We start from the raw sequence: 14629 nt of genomic DNA, 5'->3' as shown, positions 1-14629 counted from the left end.
ATCTGAGGTGGCCACTCAGAAGCCTCTCACCTTTCAACCTTGTAATGAATTTCCCTTCTCTTCTAAAACAGGACTAGAGTAAATGCACATGAAGCACAGGCCCAAAACTTTGGCAGATCCTGGGTCATAATGTCCCAGGTCTGAATTTTCTTAGGGAGGAACACAACCATCCCTCCCAATTTATAAAGCAAGGTGAACTTTCCCAAATGCTGCAAATATTTTGTGTCAGCCCGACTGGGATCTGGTCACAAGCCCTCCAATTACACAAATGACGAGTTAACTCAAGCTACCACGGAGCATTCTCAGGAAAGCTTCCTACCCACTGAGTTAAGACACTGCCAAACCGGGCCTCTCAACACTGATGAACCTCAGAATTTCCTGGGTTCCTTTTTAAAAAATATAAATATCCAGGTGTTATGCCTGAAGATTCTGACCTACGTCATCAGAGGTGTGGCCCAAGGAGGGGTATTTTTATTTATAAACTGCCTAGGTGATTTTAATATACAGCTAGACATGAGGACTAATGCATCCGTGGAAAGTTGTCCCTTGTATTAACCCCACGGGTCCTATCAAGTGGGACTCCAAATGTGATCTGTTCCAATATTTTACAAGAAAAGCTAATTCAGTTCTGGCCAAGATGGAGGCATAGCTAGAAATGCTTCGCTTCCTCACACAACCAAAAGAAGGACAACAACAATTTAAAAACAAAAAACAACCGGAACTGCATGAAAGCCCGACAACCAAGGAGTTAAAGAAACCTTCATTCCGACCAGCAGTAGGATGGGCAGCAATGGGGGATAGGCAGTGGGGCAGAGAAGACACAAGGCAAGATGGCTGCACCAGCGAGGTGGGGCTGGTTGACCGAGTCATCGCACATTCACATGCAGATAAGCTGGGAGAACAAATGGGAGTGAGTCAGACTGGGAAACCCAGGATTTCAGCATAGGAAACTCAACACTCAAAATCTCTGACTATAAAAACTTGTAGGGGTTGTGGTGGCAGGAGAAACTCTCAGCCTCACAGCAGAGTCCATTGGAGAGGCCCATGGGGTCCTAAAGCATATACAAGCCCACCCACCTGCAAAGGGACTTATTACAAAAAAGAAGATCAAAACTATGAACATTAAAATGACAATAAACTCACAACTATCAATAAGTGAACCTAAAATAAACAAAAACAAAAGCAAACAACTAGAACAGGAACAGAATCACAGAAATGGAGATCACATGGAGGGTTATCAGTGGGGAAGGGAAGGGGAGAATCAGGGGAAAAGGTGCAGGGAATAAGTAGCATAAATGGTAGGCACAAAATAGACAGGGGACATTAAGAATAGTATGGGAAATGGAGAAGCCAAAGAACTTATATGTACAACCCATGGACATGAACTAAGGTGGGGAGATGCTAGAGGGTTGGGGGTGCAGGGAGGAGGGGAAAAAAGGGAGGAAAAAATGGGACAAGTATAATAGCATAAAAATATACTTAAAAGGAGGAGGGAAAAAAAGATAAGCTTTCTGCCTTCCACAAATGTAGATCCACTGGCTTACTAGATAATCCATCTGCAAGGTACACTGGTTTTCTCCTTAAAAAACTGCAAGCTGGTTTTCTTAAGCCAGTGCCCAAGAAGGCAGCATTTCAGGAAGAGCTAGTCCACTAGGAAGCCCTGTTACATCGCCACCCTGCCATGGAAGACTTGCTGAGGATCATGTTGGACTGTCAGGGTTTTTGTTAACCTCTCCTCAGTATTTGGTTCCAAAGGTGAGAAATTACATGGGTCTAACCAAATAGCTTCAATGTCTAGCAACACTTCTAGTAACCAGCACCTCTTTAACTTTGCTGCACACAATCTGGCCTGTGCACCGACAGCACTGAGAAGACCTGGTAGATTGCTAGAAATGCAGAATTTCAGGTCAAACCCCAGAGCAAATAAATCAAAACTGGTGTTTATAACAAGATCCCTAGTTATTTGCTTGTACATTAAAGTTTGAGACACATTGCTTTTTATCCTTTTATCCAGGAGAGTAAGAATGAGGGAAAACCAGATACTCATTTCCAGGGAAGGACGATGGAGAATATGGCACAACTGCTCTCCTTTTTGTAATGTGCACAGAACTTTTGAATAAGATGGCTACATGTCAGTAAGAAGACCACTTGACTTATGGACACTCCTAGTTATGGTTAAGATGCATTAGCTGAGATGAGAATTATATATGCAGACGGCATATTTTCATCATTGTCAACTAGAAGTACACCTAAGGCAACTGGTTGTACTTCTATGTGCTACATCTTGATCCATTATGCAAAAATCAAAGACACAGTCTGGATACATGTCTTCCAACATTTAACTCTGTTATAGCAAATATTGTAATGCCATATAGCAAATTACCCTATGCACTGAGTTTTTGTTGTTCTATAACTGCTGAAATGCACACTTTAGAACACCTGCTTAACATCCACTACCGCTTTTCCTGTTGACTTTAAAGTGAAACAGTCTTCAACTGAGGTAACATCTTCATTAGGTGTCTTAATTTTGTATAAAATGATGTCCACCAATAAAGTTTCTGAAAATGTCTCTAATTCTGTTATTTTCCTAGGAACATAACAGCTTTATGGCTACTGAAAGCTTTTCAAAGCTGTGCTGAAAGAAACTATATTTGAAGGATGACTTAAGGGGCACACGATTCATCTGCTGTTCTAGATCAACTTTGCCCAGCCTTCTATAACAAATGAGCTCCTCTATCATCTCTGTCTCTCTCTCACACACACACAGCCTTAGGAATTTTTAAATCATTTCTTAATTTTTACATATATATGAAAAGAAGGATTATTAAGGTAAAATTATATCATTTTTGAAACAAGACATTAAAGTTTATAAAGTTCATTGATTTTGAACTTTTTGAAGATTTTATGTATTTATTTTTAGAGAGAGCGTTAGGGAGAAAGAGAGGGAGAGAAAATCAATGTGTGGTTGCCCCTCATGCACCCCCTACTGGGGACTTGGCCTGCAACTGAGGCATGTGCCCTGACTGGGAATCGATCCAGTGATCCTTTGGTTCACAGGCTGGCACTCAGCCCACTGAGTCCACACCAGCCAGGGCAAGTTCATTCATCTTGATACCATCTTTGTTAATGTTCAAAACAATTAATGAAAAATTACTCTCTGCCCCTGTAGCCTGTAATATACAGTATTTAATTCTGTAGAAAAAAAAGGATGACTAGTCAACAAATTGAACTCCAAAATTACATCTTATTAGTATACAATTGTTGTGGGGACCAGATGTATATTCAATACCAGGCAGCAATCTCATTTCTGGCCCGGGAATCAAAATGAGACAAGAAACCGCTCAATGTTTGGACTTCCTGCATCTGAACTTAAAAACAAACCAAATGGTTTATTAGAGGAGGATTCCTTACTTCCTCCCTGGACATGTTTTCATGCAGAATCTGCACTCCATTTCGCAGGATGAAACTGCAGAACAGACTATTCCTGCTTCTGCATCAGAGCACACAGGCCTTGTAGGGAAGGAAGGACAGTGTCTAAGTTGGGCAGGTGACTGGGGGGTGCACTCTCTCTCTTCCTGCCCCCCACATGTTAAATGGACAGAGCTTCCCTACCCTACAGAGAGCACCCACACCACCTGGCCATTACCCCGGCAGATGTGTGGGTTCCATCTAGGGCAGATGAGAAAGGCTTGCACCAAGACACACAGCTTTACTCTAATAAAGCAGGTACTGTACTTCAATCTTCATCTGACTTTTTTTAATTTCCTCTAGTTCAGAGCCCAGAAGGGAAGAAGAGTGTGATTAATTGGCATCTGCAAACACCCATAAGTTTATTTTACATTTTTTTCTGTTTTGTTTCTAAATATCAGGAAAAGACAAGTGGTTTCCAGCAGCTATTTTGAAAGCATTTCTCCACAAATAACACACTGCAGGTGTAGGAATCTTTAATCCTAATAAATTAAAAGAAAAAATTCGTATGAAACTCATAATATTTTCTCTTTCTAATAACGATTTTTTTAAGAAAATACTATAAGATATGCCAAAGAAATTTTGCTCAGATGAATGCAACTACGGCTAGAGGGAAGAGAACCTGAAGGAAAACAGCAGAATGCCCAATAATTATATTTTGACTTGAATGTTCCTAATGCATCCTGTTTTTAACCAACAGTCCATTAAGAGCATAAATAAATATTTTTATTGTAACATATTTTCAAAAACCATATGAAAACCATATTGTAACATATGGGCTGCTAGTGCAGCGCACTCTTCTGAATGTCACTGACCACGATCTAAGCTCTAGATAAACGCTGGTAGGCTTTCAGACTTCTTCATCGGAAAGGGGGGTCAGAGATCAAGATCGTGTATGTAAATACGTGTTTTGTTTAATGAACCTCAAAAACAGAAACAGGAACACAGGCATCACTGCCTTCCACAACAGAAGCTCGGGGCGCCTGCAGCCCCACAGGAGCCACCAGGCAGGAACCTCTGCTTTAGATAAGTCCAGCCCCTGGGCTTGGCCTCGCCCTCGACCACATTTTCGAAGAAATTGTCAAAGCAATGCACATTTAACCTAAAACAGAAAGCAGTAAAAATAAATAAATAAATAAGATGGCCAGGTGAATCATGTTGCTGGGTTTACCATAAACCTGGTTTCATGTATCCAGTCAAAAGTTCTCTTTCGTCACAGCATCAAGGATATTCATGTGGGCATCTGAGCTCAGCCAGACTTGACTCACCGACACAGTAAAATGTTAACTTCTTTCTCCAAGAGAGCCACTGGGTAAAGCTCAGGGTCCACTTCCAGGAAGTAAATTGGTATCTATTTTGTGTTTAAACTTCATTCTTGACTCTTTTTTTTCTCTTAATTGTTGTTCTATTAACAGTTGTCCCAATTTTCCCCCGTTGCTCTGATTTTCTCTTTGCCTCATTTTCTTTCCTTACTGAATTTTAAACGTGTTTTTATCTCCCTGTATTACATGTTTTAATTTTTTCTGGAACATATTATGACAGTAAGAAAGTAAGCAAAACAAAAAGGAATGAAACGGCTGCAGTAAGAACAGTGGCCCTCCAAAAAGCCACTGTCCTCCTTCCCAGAACCTGCTTCATTACATGGCAACAGGGAATCCAGGTACCAGATGGAACTAACAGTTGCTCATCAGCTGAGTTTAACATGGGGAGATGATCCTGGATTACTCTGGTGGGCTTAAGGCAACCACAGGGTCCTTAAAAGTAGAAACAGGAGACAGAGGGTATGTCATAAGGGTACAATAGTCTGTCCTCAAGAACTCTCAGACTATTTTTTCAATTTTACTTTTCAATTAAGAGTTTATGTTCAGTACTATTTTGTATTGGTTCAGGTGCACAGCATAGTGGCTAGTCAGTCATATACTGGAAGTGTTCCCCCAATACTTCCAGTATCCACCTGGCACCATACACAGTTATTACCATATTATTGATTATACTCCCTATGCTGTGCTTTACATCCCCATGACTGCTTTGTGACTACTGAATTACACTTCTTAATCCCTTCACCGTTTTTACCCAGTCCCCCAACACCCCTCCCCTCTGGCAACCATCAGTCTGACCTCTGTATTGAGTCTGTTTCTATTTTGTTTGTTCATTTATTTTTGTTATTTAGATTCCACATAGAAGTGAAATTAAATGGTATTTGTCTTTACCCAACTGACTTATTTCACTTAGTGTAATACCCTCTAGGTGCATCCATGCTGTAGCAAATACTAAGATTTCATTCTTTTTTATGCCCAAGTAATAATCCATTGTATATATGTACCATATCTTCTTTACCCAACTGTCTATTGATGAGCATTGGGGTCCAAATTTTGGCTACTATAAATAACGCTGCATTGAATACAGGGGTGCATATATTATTTCAAATAGGTGTTTAGGGTTTCCTTAAATAAATACCCAGAAGTGGAATTATTGGGTCTTAAGGCAGTTCCATTTTTAATTTTTTAAGGAACCTCATACTGTTTTCCACAGTGGCTGTACCAGTCTGCATTCCCACCAATAGTGCACTAGGGTTCCCTTTTCTCCACATCCTTTCCAACACTTATTTGTTGATTATTAATGATGGCCATTCTGACAGGTATGAGGTGATATATCATTGTGGTTTTAATTTGCATTTCTCTGATGATTAGTGATAATGAGCATCTTTTCATATGTCTACTGGCCATCTGTATGTCCTCTTTAGAGAAATGCCTATTCACTCGTCTGCCCACTTTTTAATTGGATTATTCTTTTGGTTTCTTTGAGTTCTTTATAAACTTTGGATATTAACTCCTTATCGATGTATCTTTGGTGAATATCTTCTCCCATTCAGTAGGTTGTCTTTGCATTTTGTTGGTTTCCTTTGCTGTGCAAAAACTTTCTTAGTTTGACATAGTCCTATTTATTTTTTTCTTTTGTTTCCCTTGCCTAAAGAGATATATCAGAAAAAAATCTTGGTAAGAGAAATGTCTGAGAGCTTACAGCCCATGTTTTCTTCTAGGAGTTTAATGGTTTCAAGTCTTACATTTAAATCTTCAATCATTTTAAGTTTTTTCTCGTATACGGTGTAAGTTGGTGATCTAGATTCATTTTTTTATATGTATACATCCAGTTATTCCAATACCATTTATTAAATAGACTGTCTTTACCCCATAGTATGTTCTTGCCTCCTTTATCATGTATGAATTGACCATAAAGGTATGGGTTTATTTCTGGGATGTCTATTCTGTTCCATTGATCTATGTGTCTGGTTTTATGCCTGCACCATTCTGTTTTAATTACTATGATCTTGTAGTATAGTTTGGCATCAGGTAGCATCATACCTCCAACTTTGAAGAACCCTCAAACTAAGTCTTTTGTATAAAACTAAGGTCACCAATTTAACAAGTCTGGTCATTTGGTTTCTCCTGTTGACCTTCGTTTCTACTCTAACAGTAATAGGTTAGGAATTTTAGAAGTAAGGTGGCTCCCTAATAAAGATGACAAAACAACAAAAAAACCTGCATAAAAGGACAATGGGTTTATGCCATTTAGCATAAGGGCAAGCAGCTCTCAGAGAGCCTGAGAGCATCTCTCTACAGTTCCGACCAAAACCAATTTTCATGATAACAAGGCATCATTCAATAACAGGATGCAAAACAGATTTCTGGAATGTTTCTAGAAAATTTCATATAACCGAGCTCCTAAGTGACAGTGATAGATAAATGAGGCATTAAAGGGGGGGTGGGTTGTACAGTATGGCATTATGTGAAAAGCACAGACAGGGACCAATGCCACATACACTAGCCATGGGGCTTTGCCTCTGGACCCTGACTCCACCAAACTCTCTGCTCTCTGAAGGCAGGACTGTCCTCATCAACACTGCAGTGAGAATGGACAGTTACCACCTTAACACACATCTTCTCACCCTGAGGTAGGTGCTGTGACTGTCCCCATTTGGAGTGGGGGAAACTGAGGCATGAACTAAGCAATGTGCTCAAGGTCACACAGCTGCCAGGTGGTAGAGCTGCTAGGGACTCTGGCCATCTGGCTTCTTAAGGGGCACACGATTCATGCTCAGGGTGCCTCAGCACCAATCAGGGAGCCTGACACCAAGAAGGTATCAAAACTCATGGAATGAATAAATGGAGTGGGATGTGACTGAATCAATCAATCAGGCATATAATAATATGCACTTAACAAATATGAGTTGCTTTCTCATATTCGGTAGGCTTTTCCCCCACACTTTCATTAAGGAAACCCTATAAACCAGTTATTTTCAAATGAGGAACCACAGAGTTATAATCACCTGGTGATTTTTCTAAATCTATAGCCCTAAGCAGAGACCTTCCTCATCCCTATTCCAAATTCTTCTTTTGTCATTCTGGGCTGGGCTTCTATTGGGGGATTTTAGAAGAAAACAACATGCCAGGTGACCCTGCAAACATCGGTTCTTAGCCAGCGCCAGCTTCATCAGTGAAGCATCTCTGCTGGGAGGTGTCTCGGCTCCCAAGGCAAGGAGGAGAACCCAGAGTGGGCTGAGTGGGGGGCCTCTTGGTGGGAACCTGATTTCAAAGGCATGAGGATGCACAAGCAAAATGTAAACAGTGAGCAGAGCCACTGTGCTATTACAGCTAGGCAGCCAGGTACACAGCAAGAGGGTCAAACACACACACCTTGAACTAGAGGTTATCCTAAGAAAAATCAGAGATTTACTCACACATCACCAGTTTAGAAATAGACTATCCATCCTAGTATTTTTTTTATCTTGCAATTCTATCAAAGTGACACTGGAGTGCCATTTTAGAATATTTCCCATAGGATGAAAGCTAGATGAAAGGTCAGCACGAGGCCAACCTGAGAGTTGAGACCCCATCAGACCAACATTCAGGGAAAGGCTCGCTGTATGCTGTCCATGGCCCTACACATCGTGGAGAAAATACCGAGGGTGCACGAGATGCCTCCGCCCTTCGGGACAGACCCCCACCTCCCCAACACTCACAGAGAGCAGCAGAGAACACTGCTAACTCAGGGGCGCATCTGAGAGCAGGTCCCAGTGGGTCCCCGAGAATCGGAGGCTGGAAAGAAGCCCAGAAGGTTCCATAGAGGCTCTGTAACCTGGAATGCCTCTTCTTTCCTTCATCATCCCTCAGTTTTTGAACTGCAACTAATGCCAGGCCCAGCTAGACACTGGGGACAAAAGGTGAGTAGAACAAAGTCACTAAAGGAACTGGCTACAAGCTGCAATCTTAAAGAAAAGTCCACAGCGTGGAGACCCCATCACTGCAGTCACGGAGGCCCGGCCCAGAGGAACCGCGCTACCGAGGAGGGACGGAACCGTGACACCGAGGTTCCAGCAGTAGGGGTACAGCTTGAACTAGTCACTTAACACTTCAAAACCTTAGTTTTGTCTACCCTTAAAATGAAGAGGCAGAAATAGGTAGTGTCGCAGCCCCTTCCATTTTAAGCTTCAAATGAGAAGGTTTTTATTAACCAACTACTTGAATTTTTAAATAATTCACGGTGACCACACTCATAGCCCAGAAGTGATCCTGGCAGAAGGGGGTGGGGGCATGGGGGCGTGGGCCAGAGATGATAGAAATTGATTTACAGTGAAAGAATTATGGATGAATAAAGCCATTATGTAAAACTGTGCCCCTCCATTTTATCCCTTGACTCAAATACACTAAATTCATGCTACTTGCCACTCACAACCACTAGATTTATAAGCCCATTAAAAATACTTCCATAATCACACCATGCAAAAAACTATAGACATTATTATAATGATTTAAATGCCTATGGCAGTATAGCATTTTTTACAAGCTGCAATCTTAAAAGAAAAGACCTGGGGTAAGTTTCTTAATACCTTAGCAAAATGAGCCATGAATATGCCAATGGGATATTTGCTTTTTAATACTTCCCTGATTTTTCCCAGTGAGCTCAGCTATGACTAAACTCAGGCTGTGATGGCCCCAGTCAGTGGGATCAGGTAAACTGTGTCCTTGTCTCCCCTGCTCCGTGGTGCTTTGCCCCATCGAAACCCACGCTGGGATGGAGCTTCAGCACTGGTCCTTGGCCCTCACTGTGCATCACAACAGCCTGGGGAGGTTTTTAAACACAGATGTCGGCCCAACACCCTCTGCAAGATGATGACTCAATTGGTCTGAGTAGGGCCAAGAAACCAAAATATTTTTAAGCACTCTCAAATATTCTAAGGTGCAGCCAATGCTAAGAACTATTGAAAGTGTCAGCCTTCCCAGGCAGATAATAAAAGGAAGCAAGGGGGGAGGGGGGCAAGTCTGAGGGGAAGGATGGTAGGGGCCTGTGAGAACCAGTGACCACATGGCCTATCTAGAAGGGGTGGCCACTTTGTAGCCGCAGCCACCAGACAATTTGAGGGAAGCCGGCCTGGAGTGGCCAGATCTTCCAATCTTTCCAGGGAAGCCAGCAACCCTGAGTTTGGGGTAAAATCTCTGTATTTAGAAACATTCACACTAATTTAGACCTGTAAAAACAAATTCTGGGTGGGCCAAAGTTCAAAGCAGTTTAAACCTTGCTCACCTGCGCAGTCCACTTCATTATAGGTTATCTGTTACTTTGCCCTATTTGCCCAACTGTTGCTAACCCACTAAACAGTAGCTTGTATTATTCTCAGTCAAATGCCAATGTCTAATCATTATCAAAGGCATCAGAAAACTAGCTTCCAGCCCACGTGTTCTATCCAGTAAAAGCCTGTGAATTAGTCACACCTAATTGCCAATCCTGAGAAACTGGAAGGGCATTGAAAAGCCATTGAGAGACAGAGAGACAAAGATATGCAGGCCACAGGATCCAGCAAGTCTAAGGGACCTACCCAGGGCCACAAAGACTATTGAAGGCAGGTGTCCTGGTGTGAGCACTGCAGGTCTCCTGTCCTGATAACCCTCCTGTCCCAGTCAAAGCAGGTGGCTGGTCACTTGAGAAAAAGGGCAGAGCTGCACCGCTGCCCATCGTACAGAAGCCCTATCACCTGGTAATTCCTGATGCCGACTCACGTTTTAGTTTCAGTTTGATTCCAACTCCTTGAAGAAAATGAGTCAAGCATTTCTGCAAATCAACTTACTACTTGTTTGGAAAAGTCCTCATAGCCCCTTGATCAAGAAAGATGCCTGCTGGTGTGATGCCGGAGTGTCTCTGAAGGTCTCCACCACTCCGCACCACACCCTCCTTCTCCGCCCCCGGGGAACCGCTTCACCACTTTGCTCACACAAGTAAGAGAAACATGAAGAACTGAACCACATGAGTAACTTCCAGCTGGCTGCTTCTGTCTTCCCCTGGGCCACAAAGTCTTCCTATTCTAAATGAGGTTATTACCCATCATCATCATCAAGGGTCATGGCACCCAGTGTGTTTGAAATTCTCCACTCAGATATACACCTCAGAGGGCAGCTTCTCAGCAGTGGAAACAGTCAGCCTTGGCAGTCCTCTCTCAGAACCCTGCTTTGGAATCATTCAAGAGGGTCAGAGCTGAACCCAAGGGTCTGCATGGATGGAGAGGCGATCTGGTATGATAGAGAAAGGCTTGGGAATTAGCTCCAGATTCAAATCTCAGCATTGACATGAATTGGCCCTGCATCCTCTTCGGGAAGTTACAGAAATGAAGATCTAGGTTTCTCCTCTGTAAATGTCCACCTGGCAGGTTTTAATTTACAAAGGACCTAGTCCAGTACCTGACCCTTGAGGAGAGTGAGGTTATCATCTCATGACCCCTCAAAGGAGCCCAGGCGCCTCTGCGAGGCAGGTGGGAGAACTCACCCTACTGCTTGCTTGTAAAGCAGAAGATTGGCCTTCTCTGACCTAGTTTTCTTCTGAAGCAGAGAGTGGTTTCCTTAGTGCTCACAATCCCTTTCTCAGAAGATGTAAGCGAATTCTGAAACACAAGAAACACAGACAAGTGTCAGCAGAATGTCACCGCAACTGGTAAGGATTTACACAGAGCTTTTCTAGCTCGTCCATCAGTTCTGATGAGGAAACCAAGCAGAGCTCCGTCACCAAGCTCAGTTCCCAGTACTGGGGAAGATTGCTGTTTCAAGAATGTCCTCGGTTAGCACCTAAAAGTCTGAAATCCATTCCACTGAATTCATTATAACTCAGCATAATATCCCACTCCTCAGAGCAAAACCATACTTTACGATCACTGCGTGGAGCCATCCCCTAGCATATGCTGTATTTCAGAATTATGACCAAAACATAACAACAGAACAAGCCCTGTGCCCTTTTGCTTTACGATCTAAACAAAGCAAGATTTACACATGCCTGGGAAGCAATTCACACCGACATAATTTTAAATTAACTGTATCTTAGATTCAAGAAGAATAAATGTCTGTATTATTCTTCTAGCATAAAACCTAGTATGGCAGTTCCGACTTTTTATGTAAGAAAATTATGACCTTAGGTCACTAGATAGAATTACATTGCTCAAATCTATTCTTGGAAAGCTTTTTGGGGTATAATCCACTTTGTAAGAATAAACAACTGGCAGCTATCAAAATCTTACATACACACACACATACACACACACACAACACACACCACCACCACTCCCAAAATCAGGAATGTCCATTCCATTCCCAAACTTAAATGTGTCCCAATGAAGTCAAGAAATAACCTAATTGCTTATGTACTAGGACACACTACACTGTAACCTGGCAAGAGAATGGACATTAAAAAGTATTACTTAGGTATGTAGTTTACTTAACATTAAGTATCATTGTTAACTTCCTGGTTTCCATAGTGTACCAGAGCCTTCCTGTACTCTTTTTTACAATTTCCTGTGAAATAATTATTTTAAAATAAAAGGCTATTTTTAAATCATTATTTATTGCATATTTTTATAACACAGAAGCCCAAACCCCTTCTAGTTCCCCCATTCTACTTACATGTCTACAGTGGGACCCACCCCTAAATACTCTGAAAAGGGTCAGCAGAGTCTGGAAAACTTCCACTGCTCAAAGAGAACCACTACCCCAGACAACATAAATCACTGGAGACTTGAAGAGTGGAGGGACTGCCATGTGTAATCCTGGCTGCCATGGAGAGGATCCAACGAGGATGGGGCTGGAGACCTGGAGAGCCGTGAGGGATTCATGAGACACTGGGTGAGCAGTGAGTCAGAAAAAGGTCTTGGCAGGGTAACAGCTGTCATGGTAGGTGGAGACCAGGAGCCAGAAACATTTAAGAGATCAAGTCAGCCAACAATGAGCAATTATGGAGGGGCTAACTGCAGGGGACAGGGGAGAAGGAGTCCCTCATGACTGCTGGACTTTCAGCTCCGGCCGCTGAGCAAACACTGAGTCCTTTACCAAGACAAGAAAAACGAGGAGCCGGTTTGTGAGGGAGGAGGAAAAAGGCTGCCTAAAGGTTATACAAGGCAACAGTGCTCCACTACATATTGCTGACCAACAGATTTCTGCCTCTATTAGGGGAATATCCTCTTCCTTGTTGAACTAGGTGTGAAGTACTGGCAGACGAACAACTTTCTCCGGGGGTGAGAAGGGTGGCCTGGCCAGATCCTTCCCACACCAGCTGCACACCTAGTCATTTGACCCCACATACTACCACTTGGAAAGGGTCTACCCACCTGGGGGCTTGGATTATAGTATTCTTATAAAAAGATCTAAATACCACAGGAAATCAGACTGAAAAAGTTTTCCTCAAAATCAAACATCCTGAAACAAATTTTCTCACATTTCTCTTACTGGTACTGGGAGTATAGGTTACTGGGGAACAGGAAGAGGGCCTCTGTTCGGACACTTCCTGAGTAGACTGCCACAGCTCCTCCAGTTTCGGTAGGGAGTGCATTCTGTGAGGTAGAAAATGACAATTCCAGGAACCCCTTAAACCAAAGACATGGTCCTAGAATAAACTGCTAAGAATCATAAAAGGTAGAAGGGGACTAAAAATACATACCTCCTATTACCATCTCTATACCTAAAAAAAGTCCTTCTACATGTCACTGATTTTCAGAAATTAGCATATTCACCATGTCCTCCAACCTCCACCCCCATCTTTCACCTACTGAAAGGCCATTTTCAAATGAAACATTGCTTCTTTGGGCCCTAATACATAAGATTCCTCCCTTCTCCAAATCCCAGAGCACTCTGTATCTCTCTTAGGACTTTTATTAAATGTCTGCACCATAGTTACTTTTGTATTTGTCTGATTCCATTGATTTTGTTTTGTTGTATAATACAAGTACTATTTCTTCAGTGCTTGCTAGTAAGTACCAGCTAGGTGTTTTATGTAAATCTTAATTAATCCTCACAGCCAATATAATATCCATGTAACAGATGAGGAACTTGACACTGAGAGGTAGCAGTAAAGCACAGTGCCCTCCTTACTATTCCATACTAACAACCCCCTATGGGTGAGCCCTAGTTTATTCCGCATTACATGTGATGTGAGGTTTCTATCCCCACTGCATCTAACACAGTTGCCTCACACAAGATACTCAATAATTAGTAGTTGAAACTGCATTCACATCTCCCAGCCCCTCCCCCATCAGGGGACCCTGTACCTGCAGTCCCCTTAAGCCAGTGATTCTATTAGCCAGATCCCAGCATTTCCAATGGGATCTGATTCTTGCCATACACTGGACCTGTCATTATCCTTATTCCAGACTCCGCACTTCTGTAACGATTTGCTATCATCTGCATCATTATCATATAGTGCCTACTGTGTGCCAAGCAGAGCTTCACCAGCATTCACCAGGCTGATCTTCACAACAACTTCTAAGGTAGAGACTATCATCCCTATTCTACACACGGGGAAACAGCTGCAGCAGGTCTAAGTAAACTGCCCTGGCTACTCAGTTTCTAAGTGGCTGAACAAAACTAAGAGTTTTCTGGAAGCCACAGCAATCTTTGGCTTTCATTCAGCCTTCCCTACCATACCCCAATTAAAATCACCATGGTTTTGTTTATAATTGGAACTGCTGTTCGGCTAGATCTCTTTCATTCTGAGATGGTACAATCGATTGTTTTGAAAACTAGGTGCAAAAAATATTCACTGAAGCTGAACACAGCCTCTTACAATAACACCAGCTGGCGCACTGATACAAATGGATTCCTAGAACGCTCACCTAGCTGGGGAAGACTGTACT

The 14629-nt window shown here is 42.4% G+C and overlaps 1 protein-coding gene across 5 annotated transcripts in view; it reads right to left on the bottom strand.

Annotated features, from left to right (window-relative positions):
- The window catches only part of MGAT5 (alpha-1,6-mannosylglycoprotein 6-beta-N-acetylglucosaminyltransferase), a 341618-nt gene that overhangs the window by 228699 nt on the left and 98290 nt on the right, over positions 1–14629 (bottom strand). For all 5 annotated transcript variants that reach the window (XM_045825932.1, XM_045825930.1, XM_045825931.1 and 2 more), the window contains one exon: positions 11284–11398. The gene's annotated coding sequence lies outside the window, so the exon portion shown is untranslated. The remainder of the gene's footprint in view (positions 1–11283; positions 11399–14629) is intronic.

Source organism: Phyllostomus hastatus, unplaced genomic scaffold (assembly GCF_019186645.2).
Source record: "Phyllostomus hastatus isolate PE091 unplaced genomic scaffold, TTU_PhHast_1.1 phas_scaffold_60, whole genome shotgun sequence".
Classification (NCBI taxonomy): domain Eukaryota; kingdom Metazoa; phylum Chordata; class Mammalia; order Chiroptera; family Phyllostomidae; genus Phyllostomus; species Phyllostomus hastatus.
This window is presented reverse-complemented; position numbering and strand designations above follow the sequence as displayed.